The sequence below is a fragment of the Schistocerca piceifrons genome, chromosome 1 (genome assembly GCF_021461385.2).
Source record: "Schistocerca piceifrons isolate TAMUIC-IGC-003096 chromosome 1, iqSchPice1.1, whole genome shotgun sequence".
Lineage (NCBI taxonomy): Eukaryota > Metazoa > Arthropoda > Insecta > Orthoptera > Acrididae > Schistocerca > Schistocerca piceifrons.
In genome coordinates, this window is record NC_060138.1 from 607,775,992 (window position 1) to 607,792,451 (window position 16,460).

At 37.8% G+C, this 16,460-nt stretch overlaps 1 protein-coding gene across 2 annotated transcripts in view; it reads right to left on the bottom strand.

Moving 5' to 3' along the window:
• Positions 1-16,460, bottom strand: part of LOC124787601 (multiple inositol polyphosphate phosphatase 1) — a 218,652-nt gene that overhangs the window by 152,837 nt on the left and 49,355 nt on the right. Inside the window, exon 1 of one of the 2 annotated variants that reach the window (XM_047254369.1) lies at positions 9,250-9,274. The exons of the other annotated variant lie outside the window; for it this stretch is intronic. The gene's annotated coding sequence lies outside the window, so the exon portion shown is untranslated. Of the gene's footprint in view, positions 1-9,249; positions 9,275-16,460 lie in introns of those variants that run through there. 2 annotated transcript variants of the gene reach the window in all.

The following is a 16,460-nucleotide window of genomic DNA, read 5'->3' on the forward strand; positions in this document are numbered from 1 at the left end:
CTTTTTGTTTTATACTCTTTAGCCATTTTCTGAAGGGACAGACAGACAGTCTTTTTTTATTAGCAGAAATGCGACTTATATCATCTTCACAGTAAAAATTCTGGACACTTTTTTCCACATCCTTACCTATTATGTTTCCCACTTTATAACTCCCTTTTGACAAAATACCATCTTCTTTTAGCAATACCCTTGATTTCTTTACCATGTATTTGGTAGTGTTAAAAAACATTTATATTTTTTCTTTACTCCATGAAGTTGGTGCTAAAGTTAGTATTTGTAGCTTTTCTTTAACAGAACTTCTGCTGAATTTCTCTTTAAGATTTTGCATTAAAATATTACAGTCTGTACATTCAGCACTGCTAGTTCCTTCAGACACATTTTTTTTCTGATGCTGTTTGCTGGAATTTTAAAGCTAAGCGATGAGACTTGGATTGAATGTATTCTGGACCCCTGTCTTGTGCTCTCTTGGTAAACTTAAATGGTGAAATTTCAAGTAATTCATAACTTTCATTAAGTTCTTGAAGAGCTGTAGATAGATCTGGTGTATATTCTTGATCTTCAACTTCACATTCATCCATCCCTGGAAGGTTATCCCCCATGGGAGATAAAATGTCCTTATGGCACATTTATTATAATTTGTTTTATTTTATTTGAATTATGGTATATAAGTAATAAATTTTACATAAATAAAGAAAATATTTTTTGTTTAAATTCTGTGAAAATATGTAAAACACTTATAACCTTAAAAATGTAGTACTGATAACGTCTTAACGGCCTTTAAAATGAAACATCTAAAAATTACCTTTCAACTGTCAATGACAAAATCAATGACAAAATAATTCTTTATTTGTTACTTTGTTATATAATGTTAAAATTGAATGGATTAGTGATTGGTTTCAAGGTAATATATATTTCAAGTATACAAATTACGTTTAATAAATAAATTAATATACAAATCTCAATTTTTTAATTTATAATTAAATTGATGATATCATATAGTGGATTAATAATAATTTCAAAAGTAATAACTAATTACAAAAAAAAACTTTCAAAATGGAGTTATAAATATGACTAAATTTTAATTTAATGTATTTTTAAATGAATTATCATTGATCATAATATAATTTTGTATGAAACAAAATTATTTATTATTAATAAATAATAATATTTATATGAAAATATCATTATTTCTAATGATAATTGATATAAAAAAAAACACAGAAAAAAAATGTTAAATAAAATGTGTGATCTTCTTTTACTCATTACATTATTTGATAAATAAAATTCGCAAAAACATCTGATAACAAGCCACAATTAAACAAAGCATAAACTGCAACAACATTTGTAGGTTATAATATGATTGAGTGGTCTAGTGTCGTTTCATAAATATTATACAACATCGGAGGGCACTGTAAAACATTGAAAAAATGCAACCCTTTGCGCTTATGGAAGTTAAAATTCAGTCTGCCCAGTTATACGTTACTGCGCAACTATGTATGGATTGGATGAATTCTCTCTCTTTTTAATTTCAATTGTTCCTTTTCACTATCTCGCACTGAGGGGTTCTATTTCCCAAACTTTATCATATTGAGGGGTTCAACTGTACTTTCAAATAACTTACCAGACAGAATGGCTGCTTATGTAAGAAGCACAAAATCAAGACAGCCTGTGTTGCATGTGAGTGTTGCTGCTAGACTGAATTTTTCATTGTTGTTTCATGCATTGTTGATTAGCTATTTGAAGCAATTAATTAATACAGCATTATTGAAAAAGTATAGGATCTAACAATAGAGGGCAAACCCCCTTCTGATTTTTTTATGTTGAAAAGTATGACAGTAGAAATTATTTGAAACAAAAATTCAGATGGTGAAACTTGTGATTATGCTGAAAAAAATTCCTGAAATTTGCAAAAAATATTGGTGAGAAATTACATTAATTACAAATTTTCAAACATTTGTTGCTTAGACACAGCACTTTAATAATTTTTATATTATAGCTCTATTCTTTTACTTTCGAATGACACCAAACAGAATAAAATTGATCAGGGTGTATACGTGGACAAAAGGGGGGGGGGGGGGGAATTCCCGGATTTTTCCAGAATTCCCGGTTAAAAGTACACTTCCTTCCGGGTGAAAATACACTTCTTCCGTTTGCGATGTGGTTTTGTAAGCCAGTCAGAGCTCACGTCATGTGATCTCGCCAGTCGACAACAGCGGATATTCAGAACATAGGACACATGATGAAGTCAGCCAATAGCAACACCACTGTTAAGCAACACGAACAAACGAATAGGAAAAGTTAATGGTTTAAATTAATATGCGTAGTGTTGCTACAAGAAAAGAAAAGCTTTCACATACAATGTTGCCACTTTTTGCGCGTTTTACATTTTGAGAAACATCACAAAAATGTGCCAGTAAAATTTTTAAGAACAACATAAATGTCAGATCATCTGGGCTCGAAATTATTCTAAATGGTCATCCCCAAAGAGTTGATTTTTAAATGAGATTCAAAAGCTCTGCGATTTAAGAAATTCATAGTACATTCTCGCACATAATCTTGCATAAAAGGAAATTTACTGTGAAAGTAACGCTTTTCAATCCGCCATTCGCAGTATTTTCCCAGGACCTATTAGAAATAGGTTCAGTTCATTAAAGTGCATATTCGTATGTCCAGATTCGGAGGTAAATTTTCTTGGAGTACCAGTACTTTATTATCTCATGTTTAGTTCTTTATTATGGCATAATGCCATATGTGCTATAAGATGAAAACGTGCACCTGAAATTCAGCGACCAGTTGAAACTAGCAACAGTTTCAAATAAATTGGTCGTTTCAGCGAAAAAGTCAATAAAAGCAAAATTTCTTTAGCAAATCGAAAAAAATAACTTCCTCATTGTTCTGCAATGCGATTAATGCTTGACTGTCAGAAAGGGGAAATAAAATAAAATCTGAAACTTATAACATATTTTAGCCTTCCGTAATTATGTGAATGTATTTTAATTCACCTGATAGCTCCCGCTCACAGAAATCCGTTTTGTTTTCATTTGGTGTGAGAGCAATAAACAAAAAGGAAACAACAAAATCACTAAACGTAAACACGGGTCACGTGAATCTACCCACATCTCCCCATTACAACTTCCAGCTGCTCTGTAGATCTTCCCCGGATCTACGACATTTCCGAACTGAGGCAATACTAGATAGTGGCGCCCCTCCTCCCTCGATCGTTTGAGGTAGGACGACAAAAATTTAAAAAATCTACTTTTCAAAAATATGTCCATTTTGTAGCGCACAATTTTCTGGGAGTCTAATACATATTATTTGGTCTTACACGTGCCAAAGTGCAGGGCCACACCTCTTCACACAGCATTCTTCTATTTATTTATTTCATGTTCCGTAGATCTCGTATTGTGAGCAGTCACACGAGATGTGGAACGAGTCAAATATACAAAACAACAAACATACAAAAAGATACAAAACAGTCTTCATTAAATATATAAAAAATTTCTACATAACTGCATATAGTTAATACAAAGTTTAGAGGAAAAACAGATATTGTACATATAACAGCACATTTCTTTGGGTGTTAATACAAAATTTCATGTTTTAATTTGGAGAAAAATTGCAAGCACATTTCTTTGTTAACAAGATGGATAATTCTATCTAAATGCTATTTCCCTTTTTGCATCATAAAACTCTTCTAATGTATAAATAGACATATTTAACAAATATTCCTTTAGTTTTGCTTTAAAAAGAGATTCATTTTCTCTTAAACATTTTATCTGGTCAGGGAGATTGTTAAAAATTTTTGTTCCTGACCATTTGACACCTCTCCGAACAACTGTCAGGTTCTTAAGTTCACAATGAGGATTTTCTTTCCCTCTTGTATTATATTTGTGATAGTTCTTATTTGATGGAAATTGAGCAGGGTTCTTAATTACAAAACACATCAGCGAATATATGTACTGCGATACAGTGGTCATTATTTGCAGCTTTTTGAAAAGGTTACGGCATGATGTCCTAGGGGGTACTCTGCACATAATTCTAATTGCCCTTTTCTGGGCCACAAATATTTTCTTTGCCAAAGCTAAATTTCCCCAGAAGATAATTCCGTAACACATAACGGAGTGAAAATACCCATAGTATGCGGACTTCATAGTGGTTAAATCTCCAATGGAAGACATCATTCTGATAGCGTACATAGCCGAGCTTAATTTTTTTAGGGTCTGTTGTATATGGAAGGACCAGCTCATTTTGCTATCAATATGTACTCCAAGAAATTCAGACACATCCATTCTTTCTATTGGTTGATTTCCACATGTTACATTTATTTCTCTCACTTTTTTTTTTTTTTGTTTTTGTATAGAACTGGATAAAACTTGTCTTACTTGAGTTTAGAGAGAGACCATTAACACTGAACCAGTTAATCACTTCAAAGAGTATGTTGTTAACTGACTCCTCAAAATTAACATCTGATTTTCCACTCATGAAGATGGTGGTATCGTCAGCAAAAAGAGTAAATTTGCAAGGCAGGCTTGCACACAATGGTAAGTCATTTATAAACATCAAAAACAACAGTGGCCCCAGAGTTGAGCCTTGAGGCACACCACAACTAATAGAAGTCCATTCAGACTGTGCGGAGGTATCCCTTGACTCATCTGAGCTGTTTAAAATTACTTTCTGTTTTCTTTCCTGAAGATAAGATTGCAGCCAGTTACCTGTGACAGCCCTTTTATTCCAAGTAGTTTGGCTTTCTGCATGAGAATGTGGTGATCTACACAATCAAATGCCTTTGATAAGTCGCAGAAAACACCAATTCCTATCATTTTTTGATTTAGACATTCAAGTACTTCATTTGTAAGTGCATACACTGCATCCTCAGTTGAACAGCCCCTTTGAAAGCCAAACTGGCTCTTGTTGATAAGTCTGTTCATTGTGAGGTGTTCAGTAATTTTATTGTGCATTAATTTTTATAGAATTTTAGAGAAGGCTGTTAACAGTGAAATAGGGCAGTAGTTAGTGAGCTCAGCTCTATCACCCTTCTTGTGTAGGGGCTTCACAATGGCATACTTGAGTCTTTCAGGAAAAATGCCTTGTTGAAATGAAGCATCAAAAATATGGCACAGAATATCACTAATCCATTTACATGAAAATTTCAATAAATTATTGGATACATTATCTACTCCTGCAGAGTTCTTACACTTTAAAGACCAGATGACTGTTTGAATTTCCTCTACAGTGATAGGATTAATGTACATTTCTGGTATTATGTTGGAGTATGCATCCTGACATAAAGTCATAGCTTCCTCAACAGAGGGCCCACAGCCAATTTGTTGGGTTACTGACAGGAAATGCTTGTTAAAAATTTCAGCCACACTTTTTTGATTTTCTATTAAGTTACCCCCATGCCCGATTTTTAGGTCATCTGTGTCACTTGTTTTTGTCTTTGTCTCACTTTTTATAATGTTCCAAATTGTTTTCATTTTATTCTTAGATTTATCTATTTACTCCTTATAGAAAAGGGCTTTTGACCTCTGTATTACTTTCTTTAAAATTTTGCAGTACAATCTATAATGATTCCATTTTTGTGTATCATTAGTTGTTCTGATTTTAGCATAAATTTCTCTCTTAGTTCTGCATGACTGTTTAATACCTTCTGTGATCCAAGGCTTACTTACGGAATTTGGATTAATATTTTTGACCCATTTCTTTGGAAAGGATTCTTCAAAAAGGGTAGAAAAATCATTTATAAAATAGTTAAATTTGTCATTAGCATTATCAATGTTGTAAATAAAGGACCAGTCCATTAGCTGCAACTTACAGTTGAAGGATTCTTTTGCCTCTTTGTTCATTATTCTTATACATTTCCACTGGGGAGATAGTTTAACAAGAGGGTTAACACTTTGAAGAGTGATTAATTGACCATCATGGTCTGTGAGACCATTTATAACCTGGTTTACATTAACGTTCTGGTATCTACTTACATTTAAAAATACATAGTTTATCATAGTTTGGGAATCTGGTGTGATTCTAAGTGGGAAAATTGATTACTGAATTCAGATTATAAGTGGACATCACGTTCTGGAAGTTACTTCTATTGTTATTATCAGTCAGACAGTCTACATTAAAATCACCTAAGGCTACAATATCCTTTGTTTTTGAAAATAAAACTGACAATACCTGGTCCATGAGACTAAAAAACATTTTTATACTTCCTGATGGTGCCCTGTAAACAGCCAGGACTATTAATGAATTGAGATTAGTTTTTATTTCAGTAGCACATGCTTCAAAATGTTGGTCCATACAGTATTTCGTAATGTCAGTTACTTTGTAGCCAAAATTTTCCTTGACATATATTGCCACTCCCCCCATTTCTTTATTTACTCTACAGTATTGGGTTGCTAAGTTGTAACTTGGTAAAAAGGGCATGATGCAGTTGCTAGTAACATGGTGCTCAGTGAAGCACAATATCTGGGCATTATTTATACAGTCTTTCTCATTAATGTAGATAAGCAATTGGTCTATTTTGTTAGGGAGGCTTCTCACATTTTGATGAAAAATTGATAACCCTACCTTCTTTATTCTGTCAGTGTTGTTATTTCTTGACTGAGATTCCAGAGGAGTCTGCCTAAAGTCATGTGGTAGTAAACATTTGACACTGTTTACGGTATTGGCTTTTTCTTCTTCAGGCCTGCACACAAAAAAAATCATCGAAACGGGAAGGCAGCATGACATTTCTTCCACTAGACACAATTCTATCTGTTGTAGTTGTCTTTTCATTTGTAGTTGCTGGTGATACTACTGGCTGCCTGGGTTATTCTGTCATCGCTGGGACTGATGCTCCTGTTAATGTAGCTTTTGTTGACTTCACCTTTTCAGGTAGACCTACTGCTTCTGTCACTGTTCTCTCTGTTGGCATGTTAGCAGGAGTTGTATTTACAGTACCATTGCTTTTGAAGTGGTAATCAACTGATACTGATAGCTGCTCGACTGTTTTTGGATACATCATTGGGATGGCTGTATTGTAAAGACTGTTATCTTGCAAACTGAGTCTTTCTAGTGTACATACAATTTTTTCACTGAGTAACCTTTTGCCACTTCCGTTCTGTTGCATTCCATGTTTTGTGTAGTTGCACCTTTGAAGAAAGTCCACACTAAGAAAATGTGCATTTGGGTACATTTTGCAGATCTTGTGGAACTGCCTGTTTGCCTTTTTAATTTCGAAATTTACGCAGGAAGTAGTCATCAGATCGTGTCTGTGAGGTATTCCAGTTACAATTACGATGCTCTCTCTTGCAGAATGTACAACTTGCTTCAGGTTACCGATAGCAGATGCTAGTTCATTTCTATAAACATCATTGGCTCCCCCAATCAACACAATACTTCTGTTTTTGTTTTCTAAATATTCCTGGTCGATACTTTTGATAACTTCCCTCATGGGCGCCCCAGGTTTAACAAAGCCACATGCTTTCACATTGAGTTCATAACGAAATATTTCTGAGAGATTTCGTCCATGACTGTCAGAGTAAATAACTATTTCTTCACTTTTACCAAACATCTGCGACTTCTTACACTTTTCTTGTGCTAAATTGTTCACTTCAGATTTTTCTACAGCTGCGGTGTTTGCATCTGGATGTAAGTTCTAACAGCCAGTACAACTTAAGTAGTCTGGAGATCGAGTTTTTATAGCATCATCATTGTATAACCGTTTCTTATATTGGCTGTTTTTCTTCTCTAGTTCCTCACATCTGTTATGTAAAGCGCACATTTCACTTAAAAGCACTGCAATTACGTCGTCTTTACCGTCTCTTTTGTGTATACTGAGAGCAAGATTTGCATTGATACATTGCGAACAAAGCCATGTCTTTAGATTGGGATTGATGTTTACACAGTTAAAATGGTACACAGTTCTGCAATTCACGCACATTATACCTTTTACAGCACGCTTCTGACAATGGCATACCTTCGAGATCGGCGGAACTTCATGAATCGCACGTCACTGTATTTCGCTCTGTGGAACTCAAACGTGTAACATTTTGTAATGGATGCCATCAAGCTACATTCAGAACAGTGGAAATTAAAAGGTCCTGTGGTGCCTCTCCTGCTCCCAGTCGGCCGGTTTGACAACATGGCCCGTTTTAAAAACTCACAATAAATACTGGATGGGATTGTAACCGGGAGAGCAGGAACTCTTCAGAAAACTTGCACTCTTTATTGCCTACTAGCTAATAACTTGATGTTTTGTGTGACATAAAATTAATACAGGATAAGACAACAGACAAGCAAGACAGTGCACATTTCTTCAATCCGCAAGTCCTTGCACTGCTTTTCTCACTAACCTTAGTACAGCTTTACATGAAGTGCTTTCCTTTTAGGAAAGAATCTATTAGCTCAAAGTTCGTCAAACGTTTTGCTACACGAAAAAACCAAATGTCGTCGTCTAATACTGAAAAAGCTATTATACGAATAGTACCCCAAGACTGGTGTGGTTTCTCGATCTGATTATGCGTATTTTGTCAGTGTCTGCTAGATACACGAAATAGGTCTGCCTAATATTGCAGCAATTGTAACACACACCAAATAAACGACACTGTTTTGGCATAAATGATCATTTTTATAACACGACAGAATATAATCACGAAGTAGAAATATCAAATGCTTATTAGGCCTACTACAAGAAAAAAATTCATGTTAGGAAATAGTTTCACATTTCATTCATACGCTCTAGCTTCTGAAGCATGAGACTGAAAAGTCGTAGTACGAAATTTTTATATAAATTTGGAATCGTCATGATCTTCCATAATTTGTGTGATGACCCCATTTCCTCTCCTTCCTCGTTCTAACAAACAATCTTGTCATCACTAATTCTGTAACTATTCCTGCCAGAGTTAAAACATATCCTCCGGTTAACTTGACTAACCCTGCCACAATCACCATTTCAGTTATCCCGCATTTATTCTCCGGTTAGGCGTTATTAAGTGTTCGTACATCTCGTTTTCCGCGCTACTCCCAGAAAAGAACTTTAGCAGCTGCTAGCTGGGGACTGTACAACTGGCCCTTACCAGTGTAGCGTCCTGGAAAAAATTTTCTGTCAAAATTTCACCAGAAATTGCCGCCAGGGGCCGATACCCCGATCCCTATATCCAGGCATGTTGCATGCGTGAATCTGACAGCTTAGGCGCGCAAGTAATTTTTTTTCCGGGTAGCATCTGACTACTTGCTGCTATTGCTTATACAGCTAACTGTCACACTTACGTAGCCAGAAGCGGAAGACGGTACTGACTCAACTGCGCAAGCGCATGAGCTCGCACGCAACTGCTCGAATGAATATAAAGCAGTTGTGACGTCACGCTCATCGGAGGCAATTTGTTATTACGAAGCACTGCATAGTCTTCCTAAAGCCTTTGACACATTTTGCTGTTGGCAGACGCTTTTAGTAGCTCTGTGTTTTGTTGTTGTATATGGCGCATTTCCTTTGCAATTTAAGTTTTATTTTCGTTTTTTCTCTCTTTTGTGTTTTATTGCTGCAGTATTATTCCGCAGTAGCGGGATACAGTAATATCCTTTGTTAGAGTATAGGTTCTTACCAGTCAAAATTATAAAAAAATCAACTGAAAACAAAGACAATGAAAAATTCCTGGAATTCTAAAAAATTCCCGAGTTTTTCCCGGGTCGTATACACCCTTTTGATTCATAAATAAAAAAGTTATAGTGGTTACAAACTTACAAGGCACTTCGTTTCTCAACGCCATTTGGTAGAAGGGGCTCACATTTCAAAATGGTCTCCTAATTACAATTTTGGTCAAAAAATTCCAGAAAAAATATTTTAACCCTAACTCATTATGTACATTCTTACACCAAATTATCAGAAAAATCTGTGACATAAGGACAATGGCCACTGGGTGATTTCACATGAATTTACCCATCAGAAAGTTTTAAGAATTGGCTTGTAATTGTACAATGGTGGTACTTACATACCACTGTAATGCATCTCCTTCAAAATAGTCTCCTTCTGACTGGACACACTGACTCCAACGGTGTTTCCACTTTTGGAAAGAATCCTGGATTTTTTTTTTACTGAAGTGTGTTAAGGATGCTCTCCGTATTTGCCTGGATGTCTTTAATCGAGTTAAATCACTTAGCTTTCAGTGAAAATTTCAGTTTAGGAAACAGGTAGAAGTCTGCAGGGACCAAATCAGAGGAATATGGCAGTTGTGGAAGCACAGGAATTTTGAATTTGGTCAAAAATCCAACGACGGAGAAGGCACGATGAGCCAGAGCATTGCCATGGTGTAGCACCAAACTCCTGTCTTTCCACAATGCAGTCCTTTTCTTCTGCACCTTTTCGTGCAAATGTTCAAGGGCACATTTCTAGCATTCCTGGTTAATTGTCTATCCTCCAGGGGTAAATTCCTAATGCACAGTACCAGTAGAATCGAAAAAAATTACCAACTTTGTCTTAACCTTTGACCGACTTTGCCGTGTTTTTCTCAGTCGTGGTGAACCTGGAGTCTTCCACTGCAAAGACTGCACTTTGGTTTCAGGATCATACCCATATACCCACGATTTGTCACCTGTAATTATGCTATTTAACAAGTCTGGGTCATTTTTAGTCCAATTAATCAGTTCTTGGCACACTTCAAGTTGGTACTGTCTCTGGTCACTTGACAACACTTTTGGAATAAATTTTGCAGACACTCAACGCATCTTCAGTTAAAATTGACTGAACTGCATAAAACTTAAATTACATTCTTCAGCAATCTCCCTAATTGTAAGTCTACAATCAGACCACACTAAGTCGTGAACTTTCACATTTTCATTTTTATTTATTTTTGAGGTGGAAGGACAGCCGGACTGTGGTTCATCTTCAAATGATTCGTGACCATTTTTAAATCTGTTGTACCAGACAAAAACATTTGAATGGCTCATACAGTTATCTCCAAAAGCTGTTTTAATAGTTTTTAAGTCTCAGAAGCTAATTTCCTGCTTTTAAAACAAAATTTCACACAAACTTGTTGCTCCATTTTTATGTCCATTTTCACACAGACAGAACCTAGCAACAAGCCGTAACAGACCCGCACTCAACCAGCTGCCACAATGAACTGAGTAAAGAAAATGCAATTTCCTGTCAGAGGGTGTTCAAGGACAATGCAATGACTCACTCCCACCCCTTCATGTACCTGCTTGTCAAACCAGTAAGCAGTAGCGGATCCATTCTTAAAACTTTCCAATCATATCTTGTATTTCTGCAGCAGGACCATGATGACAGCACCAGTTATTTCACAGAATAATCACAGGTGATGGAACGCAGTTGGCTCATACCCCAGATACCAAGCAGCAGAAAATGTGTTGGCATCACAATGGGTCTTTGGTCAAGACGAAGTTCAAACAGGCTGTGTCGGTGCAGAAAGTGATGTGCAGGGTGTCCTGGGACATGAAAGAGAATTCTGCTCACTGACTTTCTTCTCAGAGATGAATTCGTGAAAACTGTCTGTTACTGTGGAAACTGCAGAAACTGTTACAGGCATTTCAGAACAAGAGGTGTGGAATGCTCAATGCAGGTTTTGGGTGTTCAACTGAGCTATTTGATCATCCATCATACAGTGCCAGGAATTTCCATTGTCTTGCTGTTCAAGAAATTCCTGTCCTCCAGACACCATTTTTAAAATGGAGAAGAGCTGAAGATGACTGTAACATGCTGGTTCCATTCCCAAGCAGCACACTGTACAACAGAGGAATAAGGATGTTGATCCCATGATATGACAAGTGTCTCAATTCTGGTGGTGATTATGGTATCCTCTCTACTCCAGCCATAATCAGTTATTTTGATGCCCACATAGCAAAACTCATCTACCACTTTCAATGGCTCGTTTTCTAATTTAATTGCATCAGCATCGCCTGATTTAATTTGATTACATTCCATTGCCCTTGTTTTGCTTTTGTTGATGTTCATCTTATATCCTACTTTCATGACATTGTCAATTCCGTTCAACTGCTCTTCCAGGCCTTTTGCTGTCTCTGACAGAATTACAATGTCATCGGTGAACCTCAAAGTTTTTATTTCTTCTCCATGGATTTTAATTCCTACTCAAAATTTTTCTTTTTGTTTCCTTTACTGCTTGCTCAATATACAGATCGAATAACATCGGGGTAGGCTACAACCCTGTCTCGCTCCCTTCCCAACAACTGCTTCACTTTCATGTTCCCCGACTCTTATAACTACCTTCTGGTTTCTGTACAAATTGTAAATAGCATTTGGCTCCCTGTATTTGAACCCTGCTGCCTTTGGAATTTCAAAAAGAGTATTCCAGTCAACAAACGGTATAAATGTAGGTTTGTCTTTCCTTAATCTATCTTCTACGTTAAGTCGTGGTGTCAGTATTACCTCTTCTGTCCCTATATTTCTCCAGAATCCAAATTGAACTTCCCTGAGGAAGGCTTCTGTCTTTGTTCTGTAAAACCATCATGTTAGTATTTTGCATCCATAACTCATTAAACTGCTAGTTCAGAAATATCCATGCCTGCCTGCACTTGCTTTCTTTGGAATTGTAGTTATTGTATTCATCCTGAAGTCTGGGGGTATTATGCCAGTCTCATACATCTTGCACACCAATGGATGACTTTTGTCTTGGCTGGCTCTCCCAAGTTATCAGCAATTCTGAAGGAATGTCATCTATTCCTGGGGTCTTGTTTCAACTTAGATCTTTCGGAGATTTGTCAAATTCTTTTCGCAAAATCACATCCCTAATCACACCTTCATCTACATCCACCTCCCTTTCTGTAATATTGCTTTCAAGTTCATCTCCATTGCATTGACTTCTTCCATCTTTCAGCTTTCCCTTCTGTGCTTAGGACTGGTTTACTATGTGAACTCAATTTTCTAGCTTTTTGCATTTTCTCCGGTTTTAATCTACAGTTCAACAACCAATAAACTGTAGTCAGAGCCCTCACCAGCATCGGGAAATATTTTGCAATTTAAAATCTGGTTCCGAAATCTCTGTCTTGCTATTACATAATCAATCTGAATCCTTCTGGTATCTCCAGGTCTCTTCCAATTGTGCAACCTTCCTTCATGATTCTTAAACAAAGTGTTAGCAATGATTAAATTATGCTCTGTGCAAAATTCTACCAGTCTGCTTCCTTTTTCATTCCTTTTCCCCAGTCCATATTAACTTACTACGAGGGTTGGAATTTAAATGGTGGCAACTATTTATTCACAACCGATACAAAAGAGTTACATGTTTGCACCTGTTACTGTCCTTCAAAGTAGTCACCAGCGTTGTGTAGAACCTGTTGCCTGTGATGTAGAAGGTGTAGTATACACTTAGAAGAGACTGTTCTGTTGATGGTGCAAATGGAGCGGTATACTGCCTGTCAAATCTCTGGAACATTTCTGAAGTGAATGCTACGAAGTGGTTCCTTCATCTTCGGAATCAACTCAAAGTCACAAGGTCTTGAGTCGTATTACTGTTCATTTTTGGAGCATCACCTGCGACCAGCTTTGTGAAAGAAGCTGCGACACTTTCTGCGCAACCCATGACAATGCATGGGCGCGCACAGCACAAGCTGTGGCTGCTATGTTCGGTCCTTGGGACTGGGAAGTACGGTACCATCCACCATACACCCCGGAATTGTGTCCTTGTGATGTTGATTTGATTTCAAAGATTAAGGAACAAGTTTGTGGCATACACTTCAGAACTGTTTCAGAGATTCGACAAGCAGTAGACCGCTCCATTTGCACTGTCAACGGAACAGGCTCTACTAACGGCATACTATGCCTTCCACATCGCTGGCAATGGGTTCTACACAATGCTGGTGACTACTTTGAAGGACAGTAACAGGTGCAAACATGTAACTCTTTTGGATCAGTTGTGAATAAATACACTACTGGCCATTAAAATTGCTACACCAAGAAGAAATGTAGATGATAAACAGGTATTCATTGGACAAATGTAGTATACTAGAACTGACATGTGATTACATTTTCACACAATTTGGGTGCATAGATCCTGAGAAATCAGTAACCAGAACAACCACCTCTGGCTGTAATAACGGCCTTGATACACCTGGGCATTGGGTCAAACAGAGCTTGGAAGGCATGTACAGGTACAGCTGCCCATGCAGCTTCAACACGATGCCACAGTTCATCAAGAGTAGCGATTCGCGTATTGTGATGAGCCAGTTGCTCAGCCACCATTGACCAGACGTTTTCAGTTGGTGAGAGATATGGAGAATGTGCTGGCCAGAGCAGCAGTTAAACATTTTTTGTATCCAGAAAGGCCTGTACAGGACCTGCAACATGCGGTCGTGTGTTATACTGCTGAAATGTAGGGTTTCACAGGGATCGAATGAGGGGTAGAGTCACGGGTCGTAACACATCTGAAATGTAATGTCCACTGTTCAAAGTGCTGTCAATGCGAACAAGAGGTGACTGAGACGTGTAACCAATGGCACCCCGTACCATCACGCCGGGTGATACGCCAGTATGGCGATGACGAATACACACTTCCAATGTGCATTCACCGCGATGTCGCCAAACATGGATGCGACCATCATGATGCTGTAACAGAATCAGGATTCATCCGAAAAAATGACGTTCGTTGAGTACACCATCGCAGGTGCTCCTGTCTGTGATGCAGCGCCAAGGGCAACAGCAACCATGGTCTCTGAGCTGATAGTCCATGCTGCTGCAAGTGTCGTCGAACTGTTCATGCAGATTGTGGTTGTCTTACAAACGTCCCCATCTGTTGACTCAGGGATCAAGACGTGGCTGCACGATCTGTTACAGCCATGCATATAAGATGCCTGTCATCTCGACTGCTAGTGATACGAGGCCATTGGGATCCAGTACGGTGTTTCGTATTATCCTCCTGAACCCACCGATTCCATGTTCTGCTAACAGTCATTGGATCTCGACCAACGCGAGCAGCAATGTCGCGATACGATAAACCACAATCGCAATAGGCTACAATCCGACCTTTATCAAAGTCAGAAACATGATGGTACGCATTTCTCCTCCTTACATGAGGCATCACAACAACGTTTCACCAGGCAAAGCTGGTCAACTGCTGTTTGTGTATGAGAAATCGGTTGGAAACTTTCCTCATGTCAGTACGTTGTAGGTGTTGCCACCGACACCAACCTTGTGTGAATGCTCTGAAAAGCTAATCATTTGCATATCACAGCATCGTCTTCCTGTTGGTTAAATTTCGCGTCTGTAGCACGTCATCTTTGTGGTGTAGCAATTTTAATGGCCAGTAGTGTAGTTGCCACTATTTAAATTCCAACCCTTGTAATTTTCCTTCTCATCTTTTTCCTGCCATTGAACTCCAGCCCCCATCACAATTAAATTTTCATCTCCCTTAACTATATGAATAATTTCTTTTATCTCATCATACATTTCTACAATCTCTTGATCAGTGGAGCTAGTTGGGATATAAATTTTTAGTACTGTAGTGGGGGCACCGTTCATGTCTATCCTGACTACGATAATGTGTTCATTATGTTGTTCATAGTAGCTTACCTGCATTCCTATTTTCTTGTTCATCATTAAACCTACTGCTCTTAGTTGATTTTGTATTTGTAACCCTGCACTCACCTGACCAAACGTCCTGTTCCTCCTGCCACCGAACTTCACTAATTCCCACTATATCTAACTTTAACACATCCATTTCCCTTTTTAAACTTTCTAACCTATCTGCCCGATTAAGGGATATGACATTCCACACTCCAATCTCTATAACATCAGGTTTGTTTCTCCTGATAACGACATTCTCCCGAGTAGTCCCTACCTGGAGATCCAAATAGGGGACAATTTTATCTCTGGAATATTTTATCCACGATGCCATTTTCATTTAAGCACATAGTACAGCTGCATGCCCTCGGGCAAAATTATGGCTGTAGTTTCCCCTAGCTTTCAGCCATTTGCAGAACCAGCGCAGCAAGACTGATTTCGTTGATGTTCCAAGGCCAGATCAGTCAATCATCCAGACTGTTGCCCCTGTAACTACTGAGAAGGCTGCTGCCCCTCTTCTGGAACCGCACGTTTGTCTGGCCTCTCAACAGCTACCCCTCTGTTGTGGTTGTACCAATGGTATCGCTGAAGCACGCAAGCCACCTCACCAACGGCAAGGTCCATAGTTTGTGGGAGGAAATAATAGGGAAACTTAGTTTCTAAATGGCTTTATATTAAGAAAAGGACTAATAGCGCACCCAGATGGAAGAAAGGTAGAAACATGAAACTTTGCAAATAATTACAGTAAGCAAATGATCCACATTTGATGCCAATGTCCACACCTACAGACCCTGCAGTGGTGCTGCAATCGGGCCGGTGGCCCTATTTAAATAATGCATAGTGAACAAGTCATTCCTGTAAGGATCATATCCCGACTTAAGGAGGACATTAGTACGTGCAGAACACCAGGTAGATCTGTTAGATGACATTTCTCACAGTTAAGCCAGTTTGG